General features: G+C 42.1%; 1 pseudogene; it reads right to left on the bottom strand.

The window, feature by feature from the left end:
* Window positions 1-4,054: 4,054 nt before the first annotated feature.
* Window positions 4,055-23,642, bottom strand: part of LOC116089445 — a 41,107-nt pseudogene continuing 21,519 nt past the window's right edge.

Here is a 23,642-nt window from a genome sequence, read left to right on the forward strand (position 1 = left end):
ACATTTGATAGCTACCCAACACGTTTATCATATTAGCACACCAAGGATGCAGAAGCACAGTCATTTTAGTACCTGCAGAAAAGCCCTTAGACAAAATCCAGGATCTGCTCTTGTATTAGGTATTGGGGACATCTAAATCTTTCCCCTGGAAATTAGATGGATCAATTTCTTGTTCCTTCCTTGGCACTTCATTACTCTTCTTCTTTTTTAAATTTTATTTATTTGGTTTCCTTTTCTTTTTCTCTTAATAATATCTTATTCATTGTCTGATATTTTATACATGTAAACAATACATTTCGATCATATTCACCAATCACTACCTCCTTCCAACCTTACCCCATCTCCCTCCAGACTTCTCATCCTCCCTTATCATTACAATTTATTATTATTGTTATTAACCCTCTGAGTCTAGTTAGTGCTGACCATATTCACTGAGATGTGGTCAGCCTATCAGTGACAATGTCCCTAAACAAGAGTTGCTTTCCCTCCCTCAGCAGCCATCAAACACCAAGAATTCTTCATCTAGGGTGTGGCCTAGGGAACCCCTTCCCCATCCATGCTGGGATTTTGGCTAGCCTGATCTTGTTCAGGTCTTCTGCAGGTAAGTATAGCTGCTGTTTGTGGATATGCACATCATCCATGCATGTCCACAGTCAGCTTTTCGCAGCTTCCTTCCCATCCCCTTTCAATCTTTCTACCTCATCTTCCATAACGTTCCCTCAACTTTGGGTGAGGAAGACGGTGATATAAATGTCCAATCTATAGATGAGCACTCATAACCATTTATTCTCAGCACTTTGACTATGTATGAGTCTTTGCATTAACCACCACCCTCTTCAAAAAGAAGCTTCTTTGACCAAAGTCAAGTGCAGCACAGCTCTAAACATAAGTATCTGGAAGGCAGTTTGACAACATGACCATTGAGATAATCGCCGCCAATATTCTCCACAGGGGCCTATGATATCCCCAGTCATAGACTTTTAACCAGGCTTTTATTAGCCAGACATGAAATAGCTCCTGTAGAACAAGCGATCAAAGTCTATTAGAAAATGGATCACCATGCTGTCATTGTACCAGTGGACCCAACTTACCTGGGAGGTTGGAATTGTGATATGCAGGGGTCCAGTTCTGGGTAGGACAATCGATGGGTTTTCTCTGCTTGTTTTTTTGTTTTTCCCTTCCTTAACAGCTTTCTAGCACAACAAAAGCTAGCCATCCTAGGAGCTCCATAGCCTGTTTAAGATAGATTCTCTATGTCCTGCAATAGGATCTCTCCATCTATGGTAGGTAATCGAGAGCAATAATAATAGACTGAATCGACTGATGTCTCTGGGGTCGCCCTGAACAACTTTTGTAGAGGCAACCTCCACCTGGGTGCAGCAAGTTATCACTGTTCAAAACCCCTTCTCTTAAAATTATATTTTTAATTAAATTACAAAGTGGTGAGTTTTCATCGGGTTTCATAATATGTCCTTAGCTTTATTTCACTCTCACACCTCCTTCTTCCCTCTTCTCCCTAGCCCTAGCCCCGTTTGAACGCATAGTCCCAGAACCCTCCCATTTTCTCTCATAGCTCATGTGTTCTACTATCTCCTCTTACTATGTTTGTTTTTACTTGAATTGAAAGCTCATAGGTTTCCATATAGCTTCTTCATGCTCATAATTAACTTCATTTTAGTTAACTCTTTTTCTCCTATCCTTGTTCCCATCCTCATCAGTCCAATACCTACTTGAACCATTCTGCCCCCAGAATTCCCCTCTCTACTTTTATTTGACCTATATTCTAGTATCACCTCTCTCCCAAACATTCTCTCCCCAGTGGGCATCTTCTAGATTCCTGGCTTTCATTTGTACTCCAGTTTAGTTCGCAGACAGCTGTGATCCTCTTTAGAGAAATTCTGAGAATATTTACAATGAAGGTAACTGAACTACGTTCCAAGATATAGACCCACATATCAAAAATCACTTCTGTCTTTACATAATAGGATTGGGCAATGGAACTTTGAAATTCTAGTATCACTTCTAGTAGTAGCAGTTTATGACTTACAGAAGAATTCCACAGAAAGCAAACAATATATATAAACTTCCAACTTTCTAAAGATATAAATGATGCTAATAAAAACCTCAACTGGATTCTATGTATTTGTTGACAAACTATTTCTAAATCTTGTGCAGAAATTCAAAGAGCTGAACTGGCCAGGACAGTTTGGAAAAGAATACGGAGAAAGAACTTAGACTTCTGGCTTCACAGCTCACTATAAAGTTGGGGTAAGCAAGACCCGTGGTAAAGACAGACAAAATGACTGTTCAAAACCAACAAATGCCCCAGGAAACTCACAAAGTGTAAGAACAATTTGATATCCACATGAAAAAAGAATGTGAACTCTGAAAGGTCACAAGCATCATATGTAAATATGTCTGGAAGTGAATCAGAAGTATGAATGCAAAAAGCTAAAACTGGTTTTCTGTAAAAGAAACCTTTTTGTTCGCATTGGATAAAATGTTTTCCATATAACATGGTGTAGCTATTCTGAGTATTAAATAAGAAAAAGAAAAGCTTTTAGCCAACACATATGGGATACTTAGTAAATGCAATCTCTTGCTGTTAAATGTAGACACTGCTTAAGGTTTATATATACTTTTAAATTTGAACCAAATAGTGGCCATAGACAAGGCTATCAGCTGCATTCTCATATGTCCAGTAGGTGCCGCTGGAAGAAGTGAAGTGACTTCAATTGTTCAGTATCAAACGAAAATGAGTTTGGCTTTTAGAATGTGCATGCTTCACTTCCAGAAGCATCAGCAAGGCCTTATTTTCCTCATATAACAATGGTCTAGGTGAGTAGCCATTGCTGGTATTGGCTCAATAGCCCTACAATCCACTCAGCTTCCAAGTTCAGACTCAAGGACACAGTGTGTGTTCACAATGAACCCTCTCTTGCGGTGGCCGAAGGCTGCAGCATGGAAAAGTGCCTCACTCCTTCTCACCACCTCTTCTAGATCATACACAGACTTTGTCAGACATCTTAACATCTAGAACTAGGTCATAATGCCCATCCCTGGGTTGCCACCTGGCTCTGCTTTTCTTTCCAGAGTTGGAAGAATCTCTGACACATACTTGAACAAAATTGTAATTTATTTTAGCAGAGAAAATGAAGGACAAGATCCATGATGGGCATCTGTCAGAACCACACAGTGACACCTAGATTTAACTGCATTTTATGGCTATAATTCTAGTTCTTGTGCAACTACATAAAAGCACTGTGAAATTGCTAGTATCTGGATACAAGCATGAATGTTGCATTCCCAGACCTCAAGAATTTATAGTCCACCAAGAAGACAACAGATGCAAGCATGTAAAATCATATTTGAAATGTACCACACAATGCATGCAGACTATTAAGTTTAGTTACATATATGTACTTACATATATGAACACACACACCCTGAGACCACACACACATACACCACATACACATGCATACCTCCCACATGTACCACCACACCACACACACCACATTCACACACAGGCATATACCACACACACACACACACACACACACACACACACACACACACACACGCCACAAGCATTGGGTGCATGGGAGAAATCTGACTGGAGGAGTTGAAGGCAGGTGTAGAAGGGTGAGTAGATATTTACTGGGTAGGCTTTACCAACAGTAAGCAAGGGAGCACAGAGAGAGAGGAATTTTTAAAGGCAAGATATTCAAGCAAGGATGTCATTTCCAGAGCTCAATATGACATTATTTGTTTGAAGTTTAAAATGCAGGGAGTGGAGTTGGAGAGCTGACTCAGCCATTAAGAGCATTGATTGCTCTTCCAGAGGACCCAGGTTTGATTCCCAGCACCTCCATGGTGGTTCACAACCTTCTGTAACTCCAGCTCCAGATGATCTGACAACCTCTTCTGGACTTCACAGGCACCAGCCACACAAGTGGCACACAGATATACATGCAGACAGAACACTCATACATATTAGATACATACTTTTTTTTTTAAATGTATGAAGCTGTTTAATTGGGTGGTTAGCAATTTAAAACACCAGTTTGTGAGGATCCATCCAGTTTGTCACGGAAAACTGAGACTGCATGTAGACCTGGGGCTGAGGAACGACTTTGATCTTTGGCAAGTCTTCAGTTTTCTGACCAACCTTGCGCTGCTCTGTCATCTTGTTTAAGATCTTACCCTCCTGGTTCCTGGGCTTGCGCAGTTGCTTCTTCTTGACATAAGCATCAGGCAGGTGTTTGGGGATTTTAACCTTGTGGATAGCAACTTGGTCGGGGTGGTGTTTTCTCTGTGTTTTTCGCAGAGGAACTCAGTTGGAGGTCCAGTCCCACAAAGCAAGCTGCTGCCCAACTGCTTCAGAAAACAAAACAAAACAAAACAAAACACTCTCTTGCCCCTGTGCGCCCAGTAGGGATGATCAGGACAGTCCCAGGGGTGGTGCTAGCATGTAGCCTTCTCACACGCTGACTCAAGCAAGGGCTTTGGACCATGACTTAGCAGCTTCGGAGGCATAACTTCGGTAGGATAAGACCAAGGCATTTTTCGAAGCTTCGCCACCTGGCTACCATCATTCTTGTTTCCACCAACTGTTTTTGTGACAGTAGCAAGGACTTTCTCCTTTTTCTTCTTTTCAGCCTTGGATTTGGCAGCTGAGTATTTCCTTTTGTAGAAGGCCTTTCTGGAACACATAGCAGATCGGGAGTACCTACCAATCCTCTAACCAGGACAGGGTTTTGGCTGCAATAGGGCTTCCCTTTCTCCAGCCTTTTCATCTCTGGGTCACCCCTTTTGGCTGTACCAGCGGCTGGGGTACCAGCGGCGGCAGCAGCAGCATTGCCTGTCTTCTTGGCTGCAGGTTTCTTTTCCTTTGTATCAGGCTTTTCGGTTTTTCTCACCCGCTATCTTGTAAGATGGGAAAGAGAACCAAGACCCCGGCTTCTGGTCTAGAAGCAATCACATATAGAAATTTTAAAGGAGATGCTGGAAAGACGGCTCAGTATTTAAGAGAACTTGCTGCACTTCCAAAGGCCCAGGGATTGGTTCCCACTATTCAGGTCAGGCAGCTCAGAACTGTCTTTAAGTCCAGCTACAGGGTATTGACACCTTTTAGTCTTGAATATCTGCATTGAAGTGCACAAAACCACATGCTCTCTCTCTCACACACACACACAAAGACACCTACACACACACACACACCTACACACACGCACACCTACACATAATGTAAAATGAAAAAAATAAATCTAGCATACAGGAAGTGTATGATGGGATGGGCCAAAGCTGAGGCTACACAGAGGAGACAAGGAGCAAAAATGCAAAGAAAACACCCCCTAGTTAGCCCCATACAATAAACGAATGTCAAGGTGTGTTTTGCGGAGATGATTGGACAGAGCAGAGTGATCTGCAGTTAAAAGGCGATTCTCTTCCTGAATTTACATATAGTAACCTTTTTGGAAAGCTAAGGTCACCACATCATTTCAAAATTAGATTAATTCAGATTCACCTTTAAGTCATCTATGCTCAGTGGGAATTGTGATGCCCACCCTAAGATTTTGGTGTTTCTAAGGACTGTATTAGTTGACAAGGCTTGCAAGAATGAAGATTTAAAGAGCCAGGCACTTTAAAACAACAAAAATGCATTGTGGTCCCACAACTTCAGAGTCCAGAATTTTTTTTTTTTCTTGGTTTTTTCGAAACAGGGTTTCTCTCTGTAGCCCTGGCTGTCCTGGAACTGGAGCTCACTCTGTAGACAAGGCTGGCCTTAAACTCAGAAATCCACCTGCCTCTGCCTCCCAAGTGCTGGGATTAAAGGCGACCGCCACCACAACCTGGCTCAGAGTCCAGAAATCTTAACTCCAAATTAACAGGGCCAGACTCCTTCTGCAAGAATCCATCCTTGCATCCCAAGGTTTTGGAGACTGGTCGTTCGGTCCCCAACCCGCCCCTACCCCCTCAACCCCAACCCCCCCACCCCACCCCGGCATGGGGGCGGGACATACTTCCTGATTCAGTCTTCATCTTCATGTGGTCTCTTCCCTTCTTTCTCATAAGGACACCAGTCACTGCAATTAAGACTCACCCTAAACCCAAGAGGATGTCATCTGAAACCCTTAGTTATATTTGCATCTAATCAGTAAATATAGCTTACATATAGATCTTATTCTAAGGAAGGCCAGGTTTGGCAGTTCTAGGTGAAATGAAATTTGGAGAACATTATTCAACCCATTCCAGGATCTTGTAGAGGCGAGTGTTGGCTGAACTTGGATTAGTCTTCATGTTTTAATCTCCTATCTCATTTTCCATGGATATACTGTTTCTTTCCCACATAGCAGCTCAGATGTAAACATAGTCCCTTTCCTTAATGTGGCCAAAATCCACTCAGCAATTTAACTGTAAGAACAAGTGGCCTCATTGACATTTAGGAGCAAAAGATGTGACACACATTTCATTACCACACACCTAAGCTTAGAACAGCAGCAGCTAGGGTTAATCTGTCCCTGGAGAGTTATCTTATGTCTGCTTTCCTCAGTCCCTAGAGGCCAGATCTGCTCCTTTCTGCCATCATTTTTGGACCCTCCCCTTCTGCCTTTCTCCACTCCTGATTGGTTCCCTATGATGTATCTTTGAATGGCTGTGTCTGTTCTTTAAGACCCTACCCTCAAGAGGTCATCTTTTATAAATGTCAAAGAGTTAATGAACAAAAACAGCTTCCTGGAAAAGGAAAGGAGAGCACTTCTCAAAATATGAGCCATCCCACATTCCTGTAAGGCAAATAATGACAAACGCCAGGAGTCTGGATGCTTTCATGTGGGGAATATAAAGTCTTTCACTCTTTGAAGTGCTTGAATGATGTTTTCACTTCAAATAAGTTTCCCTACGATATACTTGGGAGTCTCATTTGAGTAATTACTAAGTGAGCTAAGACACCAATTAAGATAGATGTGTTTATTGCTGCCTCATTAGTAGAAAAGAAGCAAAAGTGTTGTGCCTCTGTATGTATAGATATAGACATGCTTGTGGCAAGTATGTGTATTACTATATGTATATCAACATTTAATTAGTATGTAAATACCATAAATACATATATTCTGCCTATTAGGGTGCAACTATGCATATTATGAGTGCATACAACTAGTGTATATGGATATACTTATCATATATGTTTACTATTAACAATACCTATTAGTAATTTGTCAAATGCTATATATCAAATAGCTCATTTAATCCTCATAACTATGAAGTAGCTTTTGTTATTCTCTTAGTTTCACAAATAAAAAATTCAGACATAGATGTGATGTTAGCCCCAAGGTTAAGTGGATAATAAACAATAAAACCTGTCTCACGCAATATTCTTGTACTTAATCCAATAATTATTGTTACCTAGGAGCATATAATACAATGGTAATAGTGACATTATCTGATGGACAATATGTTGATTCAAATACCCTTTTTGTGGGTATTAATTATTTTACAATGGTCATACTCTGAATTTATAGTAGAAAGACAATCCCTCTTTCCCACCAGTAACTATTATAAAAAGACAGCAATGCCAGTTTCATAACTAGCTAAACATGTAGTGCTGCTATTAAAAAAACCAACATTAAGCTAGAATAATATAGTACTACTGCCTAGTAGTTTCTACAATGCTTTATAAAATATAAAACATGGCTTCCTGGTCATCTTTCATAGTAGGTCTGTGGGCTAGAAAGGGTAATTATGATGGAAGCATTACTCTCACTCCTCTTTTATTTGTCAAATGAAAATCAAAGATTAAGTTGACTGTGCACTCCTAGTAAGTTGTGAAAAGACTAGCTTGTCTTCATGCTTTTTGTGGGTTGGGGACACATCTGAAATGCTGGAAAAGTTCTGTTCCAATCCCTACCATAGAATTCATTATCCAGTAGATGCTGAGCAAAAGCTGAATGGATGAATGAATGAATAAATGAATGAATGAATATCAGCTTCTCATCTTTTCTGATATATTCTACCTTTGACCTATGTCCTGAGATACCATCATATTGTACTATCCAGTCAGGCTTTTGGAAGTCTATCTTCTTAGTTACCACACTTTGAGAAGATGGCATGTGAAAGTGGAGAGCCTTCAGAGAACCATTTTAGCATTTGCATACATGTGTTAAAATACACATGTAAATGGTATGTTTGGTATATTTAGTATATGCACCAAGTTATACAACCTTCACCACTATCTAATTCCATTATACTGCATCATCCCACAGAAGAAACTCATCAACCCGTGGCAAGAAATGCTTGCTATGTCTACAGCTTGGCCTTTTCTGGGTAATTTATACAATACTCAGAAGAGGGTATCACAGAATAGGGGGCTTTTTTCACATAGTAGAATGCTTTTGAGACTTATTCATGTTGTGACCAGTCACACTTCATTTTCAATTCCATTGGATGGATAACCCCTGTCACATATTTAAAGACAGAAAGTCTATCCTGGTAGGAATCGAGGTTGGCTTGTGTAAAATAACCTAACTTGCCCGTGTACCTCCATACTTGAGAATTGTGTTTGGGGACAAGACTGAAGAGGTGTTATTTCCAGGTGTAGGGACAAGATGGTGCCACTGGATAGGACAAAAAAGAGACTCTTGACTAAGCTAAGAACCCTCCCTGAGGAGGAGCAGCTCAATAGGAAGGCGCCACCCAGGGCAATCAGGGAGTCAGTCCTTCAAAAGAAGAAAGGCACACTTTGCTCTAGATGGGGTTGGTAGACATTCACCACCTAAAAGATAGGCAGCATCTCAAAACCACTTAAATCCCACGGACAGAAAAATAGTCGCAGAGCATTTATGAAGACCCCAAACTGACCATGTAGGAAGCTTCATTACATAGCCTAAGCTTGAGTCACTTGGTTACCATGTTAGAAAAGGCCAGGTGATACTTGTGAAAGAAAAATAATTAGGATGAAGCAGCAGTTGATGGCGCTGACTATAATTTGTAGTACAAAGAAAGAGCTTGATTCATCTTCTCAATTTTATTTGGGTAAGCAGTAATTATGTTTATGTTAAAAAAAATGAGACTCCTAATTGCAAGATAATGTCAGCTCTTTAGAGAATATTTTGTGCCCCTTCTCTTTCCCCACAATAGGAAAAATAACTGTAGTTATAATTCTTTTAATTTCAAGCTCAAATTAGCATAAATTACCCAGAAGGAAAACTATCTAGACAGGTTCTGAATGTTGTAAATTCTCAAATCATAAGACTTAAAACCCAAGAAAAGCACCTACCAGTGCTTCCTACCCGGTTCCAGTCCTAATGGGTAAATGCTCAAACAGATGTCACACACACAGACCAGTGAGTGAATCTGACTGATTTTAAGAGAGAAAAATTACATTTCTGTATTTACCCAGGAGCCAGCTAACACACATTCCATTTGGCCCTGACACACAGAAATTTGAATTTTAGGGACTGGAAAGGGAACTTTATGTCTTCAAACATAGCAGAGGGAATGTGGTGTGTATTTTATAGAAATTGTGAGAAGTCCCTCTCTTCTACATTTTAATGAGCCATCAAAGAGGCTATTATGTGAACAAAATAGCACAGTTATCATATCACACTCCAGATCCATCGATTTATCAAACCCAAGAGGAAGCCTTCACACCCCATGGACTACTGATCAACCCTGGACCAAGAAAATAAGCTTAGAAATGGAGAATATTCAAGAAAAACACACATTTAAAATAAGCACTCCAAAAAAAAAAAAAAACCAAGCACTCCAAGTCATTTTTTTTTACACATTTGTACTTTTGTTTACTTATTTTGTTTATTTATTTTGAAAAGTTAGTATTAAGTATCTGCATGGCTTTTGGGGCCTCAGGGAACTTTATCTTCATGGACTCATTCGTTTATTGAAAAATTATTAAGAATGATATTTTACAACTTGGTGTAGCACTCAATCTAATTGAGACTGAACATGTTACCCATTTATTATTATTAAATGCAGTCATTTCTTCTGACTTCAAATGAAAGATTTCCTGCGACCTTGAAATTTTCTGTGTCTACAGAGTCTAATAGGCACGTGAGCCCCAAATCTGTTAACCAACAAATACTTATCCCATGTGGTGACCAGAGAGGGAGACAAGGCCCTGGGGGACAGGATGGCAGGAAGAAATGGTAGATGGGACTTGAGAAGTGGTTATGATGAGGAAAGTTTAGCTCAGATGTCTAAGAAGCTAAGACTTGGCATAAGTCAGTGAAAGGTGGAAGGACAGAGCATCTGAGAGGACAGGGCAAAGACATCCATGAGGAGTGTTTAATGTGTAGAAGTTGCAGGTGCATCCAAGTTAAAGCCCAAGGGCCTGAGTTACAATGTCAGGAAACATGGTTAAGAAAGAAAGTGTTCGCAAAAGACACAAAGAACAAGAATGAAGTCACCGATGTTGCACTGTATCATGTGACATCTAATCTTATAATTCCTAAAAGGTTTTATGTCACATTAGTATGATTTCCTCTGGTGTTGGCCTTTAATATTTCATTTAAAATGTTCTCTTTTTATTTCTTGCCCCCACAAAAAAGCAGTGAGAGGCAGACTCATAAGTATAATTAAAATGCAACTTCGGTGGAGCTGTGAGCACATCTCCATCTTGTTCTTAACAGCCATCTTACATTCGTAAAACAGTGGAACTATAATTTAAAAGGAGATTGGCTGACATTCATGTTATGGACTTTAAAATTGCTACTGCATGGTCTAAATACCCTTGCCAACCACTACAGTCTGGACAGTTAGTTCCCTACTAACTGATACCAAAGGAGATGACCCTTCAAGTATCAGCATTTTAAACTTATTTTTGGTTTGGTGTTGAAGTCACATGCTCCTTCTCCCAAAACTGCAAAACTGGCACCAAACCTGTGTAGTACTTTGAAATAACCTCCTGGATATTTTTAGTGTTTCCTCTGAGAAAATACCAATGTTAAAAAAAAAAAAAAAAAGAAGTTAGGGGAGGCATTTTGTAGAAAATTCAGCCCCTGGAGATGTTCATAGAAGTTCAGTAATATGATGATTCCTTAGGGACTAATTACCTGAGACTCTGCTGGGGATTCAAATACGGCGAAGACAAGGTCTGCCCTGAGATCCTGCCCAGAGTCTGCAGGAAACCAGGAAGGCCGTGCCTTGCCGTTGTACACATTACTGCTCAATATGCCTGGAACAGAGCAGGAATACAGACATAGCTGTGGGAGGGGCAGGTAGGAGGACAAGAAGCAAGTGACCGGAGATGGTTTACAAGAGAAGGTAAACCTTATACAGACTGCCAATTATCTATCCAATATCTGCTTCCACACAATCCCTATTTGTAGTCCGTGTGTGATGGCTAACTTTAATAGTCAGCCTGACACATTGTAGACTCCCCTGGGAAGGGAGTCTCAATGAGAGGTTGTCTAGATTAGGCTGTCCTCTGGAGAATTGTCTTGATTGCATTAACTGTTGTGGGAGAACCCATCTTGCCTTTACAGAGGCAGAGGATCTAGGACCGGGTAAGCATAGAGAAAGGGAACCAAACACGAGCAAGCATGTGGGCATTCATTCGTTGCTCTTTGCTGTTCACTGTGGATATAACATCACTAACTGCTTCAAGTTCCAGCCGCCTTGTCTTCTCCAAATGGACTGCAACCTTGAATTGTGAGCCACATAAACCCTTTCCCTCTGAAGTGGCTTTTGTTAGGCTATTCTATCACAGCAGCAGGAAATGAAACCAAAACAGTATGTAATAAACCCCCTCGACAGATTGCATTTTTCACATGCCCTAATAACAGCTGACTGTGTTGTGGCCACTGATGTAAAATGGGATATGGTGATGACTTGGCCAGGATCATTTCTCCTTAAAACTAAGAACATTACACATAGATCTTGTGCAACTTTGTTTCCTTTCTCTCGTTTTCTCTCTCTCTCTCTCTCTCTCTCTCTCTCTCTCTCTCTCTCTCTCTCTCTCTCTCTCTCTTTTTTTTTTGGTTTTTCGAGACAGGGTTTCTCTGTATAGCCCTGGCTGTCCTGGAACTCACTCTGTAGACCAGGCTGGCCTCGAACTCAGAAATCCGCCTGCCTCTGCCTCCCAAGTGCTGGGATTAAAGACGTGCGCCACCACTGCCTGGCTCGTTTTGTCTCTTAGTAGCCATTTTGGACCATTAAGTGACCCTAGGGTAGGGACTAAGGATGACAGAGCAGGGCATATAAGGGATATAAGCCATGAAAGATCATGGTGCTCTCCATACAACTCCACACCATCAGTTTTGGGATTCCCCTTAAGGGAAAGACTATAAGCCCATCTACCCAAGTTATCATTGAGCTCTTCCTGAATCCTAACCTGATTGCACCCATTGAACTAAGTCCTAAAGGCTCATTTTACACTGTCTGGGTAGACCAGAGCCAGGAGGGAGAAGGTTTGCATTTGAAGATACAAAGAGCACTCAGGACTTGCAAGCAGTTCTGCTTGGCAGGTTTGGGCAGGACAGCTGCTCTCTTTTAGAACAGCTGTCATGAACGTGTGACCACAGGCAATGTTGCCTCCTTAGTGGCTCTAGAAGACAGGTGACAGAGTGGGCCCAAACACTGCACAGTGGCAAGAAGAAGGAAGATTGAGACCAGGCAGATGCCAGCTTACATGGGTACTCAAGGGTGTGTGCGCTCTGGGTCAGTCCACAATGTCTATTTTCCCTGTGAAGGAAGAACAGGGGTCTGGAAGAAATGGGATTTTGGGTCACAGTTGCTACTTATTTAAGCCTTTGTGTCTTTGTGTATCCAGTTTTACCTAAACTGGAATGATTTCCTGTCTCCTTCCTGCTCATTTCTATCAGGTCCATAATTTTTGTTGGTCCCTCATGTTGTCTTTCTGCTGGGTGTTTCACCTTCTCTGAGCTCTTTTGTCCTGTGATGCCTGGTCACTATTTACTGCTTCGCTCTGTCTTGTGATGTATCTGTTCCAGACTACAACTGTGTCTTCAGTTGAGGTGATTAAAAAAAAAGAAAGAAAGAAAAGAAACAAAAAAAAAAGGGGGGGGGGGAATAGAAGAGTCCCTGTACCCATGACCTCAGATATTAAATCTTCCTACACGTTAAGTTCTTCAGCCGCACAGTGAGGGAAGTCACCATCTTGAGTTATAGATTCAGGGGTCTATAATATGTGCAGTGCCTGGCACTGATGGTGCTGCATGGAAGACAGTAACCAGAGCTGGCTTCTGGCATCCTTTTCTACAGTGCACAGTAGGCATTTCTCAATTGCTCTCAACTCAGGCAACCCCCTGCATCCCATACACTATCTTCCTAGAAAAGGCGACCGTCACCTGGAAACTTCTCACTGCAACTCCTTTGCCATTCCAATGGCCACGTCACCTCTGAACCATGGAAAAACCACATGGCTTATCCTGGTGTGAACTTAAGGATTCTAAGGTTTCAGATGCAGAAGAACAGGGATCAAGCCCAAATGTGAGTCCATAGCAACGAGGAGCACACAGAACATTCACGCATCCTTAGGTGTTGACTGAAAGAATGAAATGGACATCACTGGCTGAATGAGAGGAGTCTTCTGTTTTGGGAAAAGTAACTCTTCCCCTTAATTTCTGCTGAGTGACTTAACTATCTTGTCCAATCAAAACAGCATTTTCACATTCTTAAATTTTGTTTGTTCGTTTGTTTGTTTGTTTGTTTTCACATTCTCCCATCTTGACTTAGGCAATTTGACTCCCACCTCCCCAATCGAGTCTCAACGGGACAGGCAGTAAAAAGCAGAGGAAGATCTTTAAAGAAAGGAGACTCTTGAAGGCTCTTTGCAGAGCCTCTGAGCAAGCCCAATATGCACACTGCACTCCTACCTGAGCCGAGGCAGCCACCAGCCTCACAAAAGCAGGGCCTGTATTCTTGCTTCACAAAGCACCTGATTCATGAGACAGCTTTGCAGGAATTTAATTAGTGAAGGAATGTGCAAGGCTTAAGCGCTTCAGATATCATTAACCACTGGGGAGGGCTGAGGGAGGAGAAGAAAGCTGAACAGATGTTTGGTTCAGCCTCGTTCCCTCGAAGCAGGTCGGTGCCCACATCTTTTTCTATTTGGGTAGCTCTTAGGTAAATCTCGTTCATACTCATTCATTCTTTCAGGATCCTGGTTTCCCATGCATCCAATTTAATGCTCTGAGAAAGGCATTTTCTACCTCATGGGGGGAAAGAGGCTGCTGTTTAAAAAAAGAAAAACTTATTATTTCAATGTTGCCATATTAAAATCATTATCTTGACACAAGGGGCTGGTGATCCATGAGTTGAAAGATGTGGATCTTCAATTTCAGGAAGTTAAATTGTGGTCAGCCTACGAAGGAAACTGAAGGTTTGGGTCTTAATGGCTCTAAGTGTTTGCCTCTTATTTACTTAGAACATGATTTTGTTCTTGGAATGTGTTCTGTGAGAATACTGTTAGCCTAAGCAGATCTGAGAAGCTTCCAGCACTGGGCTGGCAGTGAAGGCCCCTGCTGCTCTCAGGAGCTAGACACCAACTGGTTGAGAGGAACAGTGTTTGCTTTTCTTTTCCCCATTCTAAGATGCAGATTTAAAAACAAAACTACACTTAGATTCAAGTTGTCACAGAAACAGAAGCCAAGAGTCTCCATCTGTCTACCTGCTCCTGTGTAGAGCCTATTTGTCAATGCCCAGTTCAAGACCATTCTAACAGTAACATCTCGGGTTACTCAATTTGGTAGATAGAATTAGAAAAGGGAGGAGAAAGAGGCATACCAACTAGCCTTGTTGAAATTCCATGTGTAAGCTCCAAACTGCCTTTAATTGTTCCAAAGAGCAAGTTCCTAGAAATCTTTGCTTCTCCTTCTCCTCCTCTTCTTCCTCTTCCTCTTCCTCCTCTTCCTCCTCCTCTTCCCTTCCTCTTCCTCCTGCTCTTCCTCTTCTTCCTCCTCTTCCTATTCCTCCTTTTCCTCTTCCTCCTCCTCCTCTTCCTCCTTTTCCTCATCTTCCTCCTCCTCCTCTTCTTCCTGCTCTTCCTCCTCTTCTTTCTCCTCTTCCTCCTTTTCCTCTTCTTCCTCCTCCTCCTCTTCCTCCTCTTCCTCCTCTTCCTCTTCCTCCTCTTCCTCTTCCTCCTCTTCCTCTTCCTCTTCTTCCTCCTCCTCCTCTTCCTCCTCCTCTTCTTCCTCCTCTTCCTCTTCTTCCTCTTCCTTCTCCTCCTCCTCCTTCTACCCATCCTCCTTCTTTCTGTAGAAGTGTGAGCATTGTGGTGCTCTGGAGCTAATTGCTGCCAATCCTAAATCACACCCCTAATCCTCAACACTCTTGATGAATACAGAAATCAACAAAGCAACTTTCCTCACCCCACCTCCTTGTTTTCTGGACCTCTCTACTCTAAAACCCTTACAAATTAACATTGAACTGCCTCTGCTATCCTCTGGGCCATTTTGTGCTTTTTGATGAGTTTAACCATCTTGATAGATAATAGTGAGTTGCTATATAGTGTAATTGATCCTAAGAATGAAGATGTTTTTAAATCTTTGAATATAACATAAAATGTTTTAGATGAGTGGTTCTCAACCTGTAGGTCATGACTCCTTGGGCAAACCTCTATCTCCAAAAAATATTTACATTACAATTCATAACAGCAGCAAAATTACAGTTGTGAAGTAACAACAAAGAAAATTTTATGGTTAGGGGAGGGGTCACCGCAGTATGAGAAACCGTATTAAGTAGCCTCTGCATTGTGAAGGTTGAGAACCACTTGCTGTTATGGGCGGTTGTGTTTTGTCTACAGCCCTTTAGGTTCACCCACAAGCACTGAATAGTTGTAATCCTCTCTTTTTCTTCAACTACCAGATCCTCCTTAAATGTTTTCTCTGTAAGTCACAGTCTCGGCATTCACAGCTAAGCTGGCAAGCAGAACACTCAAAAGGAGCTAAAACAGCTCTCAGCTGCCTCCTTAGGGGACATCATACCCAGTTGTAGGAAACAGGGTCTCTATGTGCAGTCATACTGCTCATACAATGATAGACTATCCAGGGAAGAAGGACAGTGAAGTTTGACTGGCTTGAAAAACATCTCTGACTGCAGGGGATCTTTCCCCAGGTCTCCTAAGGACACATTTACATGCTAGCAGTGAGCCAGTTGGGACCCATGCACCCTTTATGAGGCAGAATTTGTAGGAAATTATGTGTCATATTTTTGTGCTAAGTTTTTAATCTATAAAATTTTCTCTTTTGTTCCCTGAGTTCAAAAGCATGGAAACAACAGTGGACAACTCTCGGAACTTCTAGACAGGTTTCTGCAATGGTTCAGGCAGTCTTGTTTTTTTTTTTTTTGTCCACATTGCGCATGGTGGTAGGTCAACACCTTACCCCCTGCTTTCAACAAGCCCAGAAAAATGCAGCTAGTGAGGCTCCCTGAGCAATCTGCTGAAACATTTAACTGGAAGGCAGAGAAGCAACTTCAAATACATTACATCTTAAGTCAGCAGTCAGGTTATTAAAAATAAAATAAAACAAAAGCTTTGAACAGTGTGGTTCACCATTTTTTTAAGAGATGGAACTCATGCCTGACACGGCTAAAGTGACACCAGACGTCTCATGGGCCTAGGGCAAAGCCTACTGCTGTTATTTTGCCAAAGGAACATGGATACCAAGTAATTCCTAGTAGCATGTTGCCATGCCTATGGGTCAAAGAACACTCAACACTCAACAGAGAAGTTTTCTTCTTGCAGTAGGGGATAACTGACACAGAGGTCTACAACTGGACAGTGTTCAGGGTCCTAAAAGGAATGTCTTCATCAATCCCCTCCCCTCAGGATTCAGGGATCCACACAGAAGAGGAGGGAAAACGAATCTAAAAGCCAGAGGGAATAGATGACTCCAAGGAAGCAGTGACTTCCAGACACAGCAGGGCTGATGCACATACGAACTCACAGAGACTGTGGCAGCAAACACAGGGTCTGCGCAGGTTCAAGTCAGACAGGGTCGGCACTGAGAGGGGAAGTGGGACATGGTTCCCATCCCTAACCAGGAAGCTATCTGCTATTGACACCTGTTGGGAAAGAGAAAAGTCAGTTCTCACTAAGACTGTTGCTGGACATGTCAACTACACTACAGAGTATTTTTCAGTTGTTTTGGGTTTTTAGTTAGTTAGTTTGTTTGTTTTTTAGGGTGTTTTGCTTTGTTCTGTTTTTCTGAGAAAGACAACATAGGTTGGATGGGTAGGGAAGTGGGGAAGATCTGGTAGAAGACTGGTATTGCGATTAAAATATATGGTATGAAAAGATTTAAATAATATTTTTTTATAAAAATATGTATTAAAAAGAAAAAAACTCAAGTCAAAATATCTCTCAGTCAATGTTTTATGTCAATATTCCCTGGACAACTGAGAAAGAATCAAGAGTGAGATTCTTTCCTGAAGAAAGTTTTAAATATCAACAAGTCACAGATTTTGCTTGCTTTTTATTCCTATTTTAAAACATTTAGCACAAATCTTTCTTTTTTCCACGACTTCCTCTATTTTTGAGGATGTTCCAAACTCTGACTTTGTTTTTAAAGTCATGTTTCTTTTTCAAACAGAGCCACTAGCAGGGGGCTGCTTTCTTCCAAAGGACAAATCCAGAGGGGCCACGCCTGATTCTGTCAGTTATCACTCTAAGTGCTATACATCAGTTACCATTTGGATTCTTAACCTGGAAGGCAAGCCCAGTGTCTGTGTATGGTATGCAAAGGAAATTTCCAATCTATTCTGCTGGAATAGGTGGGATCAGGTTTGGAGCACAGTAAGACAACCACAATGAAGTAGGTCTAGGGAAAGCCCTACAAAACAGGACTAGATATTCTGGCTCATCCTCTTGGTCAGTGCAGAGCAGGCCAATGGCTCTCTTATGCCAGAGCGGAATCCATATTTCCTGTGCTTGATATGTGTATGTATATATATACATATATATATATATATATATATATATATATGTATATATATATATATAGTGTGTGTGTGTATCTCCCTAAGCAGCCTTGAATGCTTACTTCATTCTTTACTGATTTTCAAACATAATTTAAAAGCAAAAACAAAATTACAAACTCTTTGATGAAAATCATTCTGTTTTTTGATTATAGAGATTTTGTGGTAAGGTTTTCTGGGAATTCTTTGGAACTTTCTATCCAACTTACTATGCTTTAATGCTGTTACCTGTAAATGAGGAACTGGTTTCTTTAAAGCTCATTGTTCCCCCACGTAGGAGCTATAGAATGTATAGGAAAACATGTGTGTTTCCCTCTAGCCTTCCTAGGCATGGCCATACAAAATTTGTACACTATCACCATGCTACACGAGGTTTAACTTCTCCCTTATAACTGTTGGGCTAGCACAGGCCAGGATCATTCTTTGATTCAGGAAAGTAGCCCCAGTCTTCAAAGGGCCATGGTCTGGCTTATCTTTTTAGAATTCATTCCCTTTGACACATGGAACAGTGACGAGCTACAAAGTCACCTAGAATCCTTTAAGCCCCACGCTATGGTCCCCATCAAGGCACCTCCAGTTCTCCTTCAACCCTGGTCATGCACAGGAGCTCAACTAGATATTCCCAGGACTTTCATAGTTCTTGTCTGTGAAGTCTTCTCAGACTGTAGCAAGGGATTTCTGGTTCTAGGACAGCCATTGGACTTTAAAGGTATTTTGTTAAAATTCTTCTAAAGAATGGGCCAGCTGACATGCTGTTAATTTGGGCTTCCTTTACCCTGTCCAGCCTTTTTGATGTGAGCAGCCACAACAAAATTACCCAGCCATCTCCACAGACTTTATGGCAGTTATTGGAGAGATTTGAGTAAGTAGCTACTTCTATAGCTTGGGCTCTTCAGGGCCTGTCTTGATGTAAGATCTACTCAAAGGCACAGGACTATTTTTTTCTCACTAAGCTCATGAACCCTTTGACTCTTTGTGCTCCTTGCTTCTGTTGATGGTATACACAGATGCAGAGACCCTACCCTAGAAACACCCCTACTATAGTGTGAAGAGAAACTGTGGCTTATATCTGTATAGGAAGACTACAAATGGAAAACATTAATGTCCAGAACGGGAATTATTTTTTGTTTGTTTATTCATTTGTTTTTTTGCTCACTGTAGGAAAGACTGGTGGGGTTTAGTCACTGTAGACTAAACATGGTACCAACATTTGATAGAACCACAAAGGTATTTGTAGGACATGGGTTACATCATGAGTATTGCTGTCACTGGTACTAAGTTATTGGTAATCAGGGACTGTAGAGGCTAAAAGATACATATTGCTTTAATATAAAAGGTTGCAAGAAGCCATGGCCTCATGAGTAATGACAGAATTTCTATCTTTTATTTGTAGGGATAGATTTTTAAAATGAGCATTGACCTAAACACTTGACCATAGAGAACATGTTGAGAAGGTTCCTGTACTTGGTCATGAAAACAGAGGAGATGCTACAAAGAGCCTCATGAGCGAGATGGGTCTGCGGGGAGCTATGTGAGTACCTCATCTACACAGTATTCACATTCTTTGTCACCAAGGCCCTGTACATGAACCCAGCTGTTTTAGAGTCTATTTTTACAATCCAAGTGTCTAGATAAGGGTTCCACACTATTTTTTCTAGCCTGGGCCCTGCTTAGGGCAGGACTACTCCTGCATTTGCTCATGATGCTGGGGCATATTTTTTTTAGTTTTAACTCCCTCCCCCTCAGGTTTACTTAATATAATGATTATTTCAGCTCTTCCCAGAGTTACTGAAAAGCCTTCAGGTATGGCGGGTTATCCATTCCTTTTCTTTTTTCCTGTCTTCAGACCTGGGCCTGCTCCTGCTGTCATAGCTTGATGCTTACATCTCATTATATACACTTGATTTGGGCTTTGGAAATGTAAGGTTTGTTAGAGAATTCACTTAACAAAAATATTTGCTCAGTTCTTGCTGTGTGCTAGGAATTGTGATTGACATAAAGCTCACAGAGATAAATAAGAAATGTTCTACATCATCTGGGAGCAGTTTAGTAGGGAGACATAGCAACAAGCATGTAGATGCGGTAGGAAGTAGGAACTATCCACAGACAGGCACAGAGCATGCGCTAAGCAAAGCGAGGACACTGGCGATGATTTCTATACCGAGTAGTCCTTGTAGTTAAACAAATGTGTTTAAAATGATCTCTGAGGGATGGGGAGAGTTCACCATACTATGGTGAAAAGGGGAAAGGGCAGTCAGACCGTAGAGCCATGGGAGAGCAGATGGAACAAACACTGAGTTATCAACTGAAGGTTGGTTCTGAGCACCTGATGTAGGGAGGAGCTCAAAATGGGAAGATGCTAAAGGTGGGAGGGAGCAGCACTGCACAGTGTGGTGCTGAGGAGTCTGGGTTTTAGACCCTGGGCAATGGGAGCCAGCGGTGGTATTAAGTTACAGGATATGCGATCACATTCTTTTAGAGATGTACGCCTGAACTTGTTTGATTATGATGTGGGGAGAGACGGAGGCAGGGCAAGTTAGTAGGATGTCGTGGCCTTTGGTTCATGGGGCTCAGAGACTAAGGTTGCAGACTTGCAGAGGGAAAGGCCAGGCTGAGAGAAAGATGTCTGGGAGGTGACATGGACATCCCAGTCCTGCTCATCGTCATAGTCAGGGCTAGGATGGCTTACCTCTTAGAAACTTGTTTTTCTGGAAGAAAATCCAGCGAAGCGTGGATTCCCCTGTGAGTCCTCCTAAAAATCAAAGTCTGCTGGTACTGACGGATGAGAGATGCACACTGTCAGGGTTGGCACTTCTCCTCCAGAACTCATGTAAATGTTCAAGGCAGGAAGAGGGATGAGCAAGCACAAGTAGGACCTATACCTCTGTCGTTGTTTCTCTCCATTCCAACTGTCTTCTACCTGTGACCAATCAAAGCAAGACAGCAGAAAGCACAGATGGACAGATGGTGTGTCTGTCGATCACCAAAGCTCACCAGGAGGAGGGCAAAGCAGTCCTCAGCCCTGAGGATGCAGGCCCAGATCAAACTTACTCAGGCTGTGTTGATGCTCTATTGTCTTTGCCAAGGCCTATAGAGTTGGCTGTGGTACCTAGGCATTGCTGAATTAACTGTGGAACAAATGCCCATATACAAGAGATTAGCAAATCTAGTTTGACCATACTGTCTCCTAAAAACAGAAAAGTCAAGAACAATAGGCCATATGTCATGGACCTGTATGGGATGAACCTCAACGTCAGTTTAAGAATCAGAAGCTGTAAGTGACAGGCTGTCAGCCTCCTCTGGGACTTTCATTAAGATGGCAAAGTGACAGAATAACAATAACCAAGAAGTTATTAATTAGTTTTCATCTGTCATGTGTCAGGAACACACTGCATGGATCACATTCATCTTTGGCTGATGTCTGATGATAGATATCATCTATCATCTTGTTTTAAATAAGAGAAATTGAGACTGGGATCTGTTTAGTAGGGAGACATAGCAACAAGCATACAGAGGCGGTAGGAAGTAGGAACTATCAACAGACAGGCACAGAGCATGCGCTGAGCAAAGCGAGGAGACTGGCGATTTCTATACTGAGTAGTCATCTAGGGCCAGTCTATCTAGCAAGTACCAAGCCAGGAGCTAAGCTGGATCAGACCAACCTTATATCTACTGGTAGATAATCACTTTGATTTTGCTAGGTAAAGTCTTGACGCAGAAGAACCAAAGCTGTAAAGTCCATCTTGGGAAGCAGACCAGGATCCGTCCTGATGATTACTCCCACTTCCTGCTCTCATGATTCAATGGTTGTGTGTGGGAAGCTCCACACCAAGTCTAACAAAATGATTGTCCTTTCCTAACTGGTGTAGCTGAGTACCCCAAGTACATCCTGACCTCTGCTCATTTTCTAGGTGCTAAGTGCTGTGTACCCAGGACAGGAAAGGTTGAACAACTCTCTCAATGTCACTGTCAGCTCTCAGAGAATTATTCCATATGCTCCTCTCCTAAAGTCATAGATAGCATTAATGCCCACTCTGTCTACAACCCCACAACACTTTTGTGTGCTTAAGACTCATGGAAATACTGTAAATAATAAAAACCAGAAACCTATAGTAATAATGGATGTTCTTCTTCAGAGAACACTTTCAAAAGGGGGCAAAGAAGACAACTCCATACACCCAGGCAGAAGCAATAGGGTGTCAACATAGCAAGAGTATATTAATTCTGGTTTTCCTTTCATGGGCCCTGGGTACCTGGGTGGAGTGCCCAGCAGGGTCAAAGACAGGGAAGGCTGAGCATCTTGGGGTCTAAAAGGTCTTTGCGTGGGAAGATGCAAGGAAGGACTAACGAAGAAGCCTGTCCTTGTTATCAGCTACCTCTCTGCATGATGGCTGGGTCAGTGGAGTTTTCTCAGGAACTCTGGCATTATCTGGATCAACCACTGAATAGCTGTCCTTAAAGAAAAGACAGTTACTTCCCTCAAGACTGATTCCATTATGGCTCTTTGGAGGTGGGCATATGATTTAGTGGCCTCATAAATTCCACTCCAGCCCCTGGGTTCCCCAATTCTGTTTCCTCTGTTAGTGCGTGAAAAGCAACTGTAGCAAGCCTCTTCGGCTTCTTTATACTTTTCTTCGCCGCTGTCATCCGCCTCGGCTTTAGCGTTTGCCGGTTGCCATGGAAACAGTGATGTCCTTGCTGTGGACAGAACTTAATCACAGCCAAAAGGGTGAAATAAAGTACATTTTTATCTTGGATTGAAATTTGTATCGTGATTCATGAAGTGGGAGAGGGGAAGTAGACACAGGAAAGGAGGAGGACAAGAAGGCTGGGGGAGGGGACGGCAGGGAGAAAGCGGAGATTGAAAATGGCACCCAGCGTGTAGGTCTGAAGAAACTGTTGGTGCAGGGTGGTAGGATGATGGACACAGCTCCCTTACTGTGAGCCAGTCTGGTCCACTCCAGATCACTGGAGGCTCTGTAAAGCCAGAGAAGCAGCTGGCCCTCCAGGCTACTGGCAGCCTGAGATGTTGGAGATGCTTACCCCAGGATCTCTCCCTACCCCTCATCTAAAACTCTGCAATTAGAGGTAAATCCCCTAAGAGCAGTTTTTCCATCATCACAGGGGTCTGACTAAACACACTAGCAGCTTCCACTTCGTTTTTTTAAAAGAGGATTGTGCTCAGATCCCTTTCAATGGACATGTAATTCGGTGATAGGTTCCTTTCTCTCTCTCTCTCTCTCTCTCTCTCTCTCTCTCTCTCTCTCTCTCTCTCTCTCTCTTTGGTTTTTCGAGACAGGGTTTCTCTGTGTAGCCCTGGCTGTTCTGGAACTCACTCTGTAGGCCAGGCTGACCTCGAACTCAGAAATCCCCCTGCTTCTGCCTCCAAAGTGCTGGGATTAAAGGCGTGTGCCACCACTGCCCAGCTCAGTGATAGGTTTCTAAGACACTCCCATGTCTTCAGGTTTCCTGTTGTGCTGACCTGTCATGGGATCCTCTGAGCAACTGCCCTGTTCATCCACCTTGGTTGGAGTTGACCCCAGGTTAACAGGGTTTCAAGCTTGGATGGTTTGGATTCTACTTTTTAAAAAGACATACACGTAAAAAGTTATGTAGAAGGCTCTGAGGGGAAGCTCATGGAAACAAAGACCTCATTAGCTTCCTGGTCATGTTTGCCACTGCTTCTC

Source organism: Mastomys coucha, unplaced genomic scaffold (assembly GCF_008632895.1).
Source record: "Mastomys coucha isolate ucsf_1 unplaced genomic scaffold, UCSF_Mcou_1 pScaffold14, whole genome shotgun sequence".
NCBI classification, from domain to species: Eukaryota; Metazoa; Chordata; class Mammalia; order Rodentia; family Muridae; genus Mastomys; species Mastomys coucha.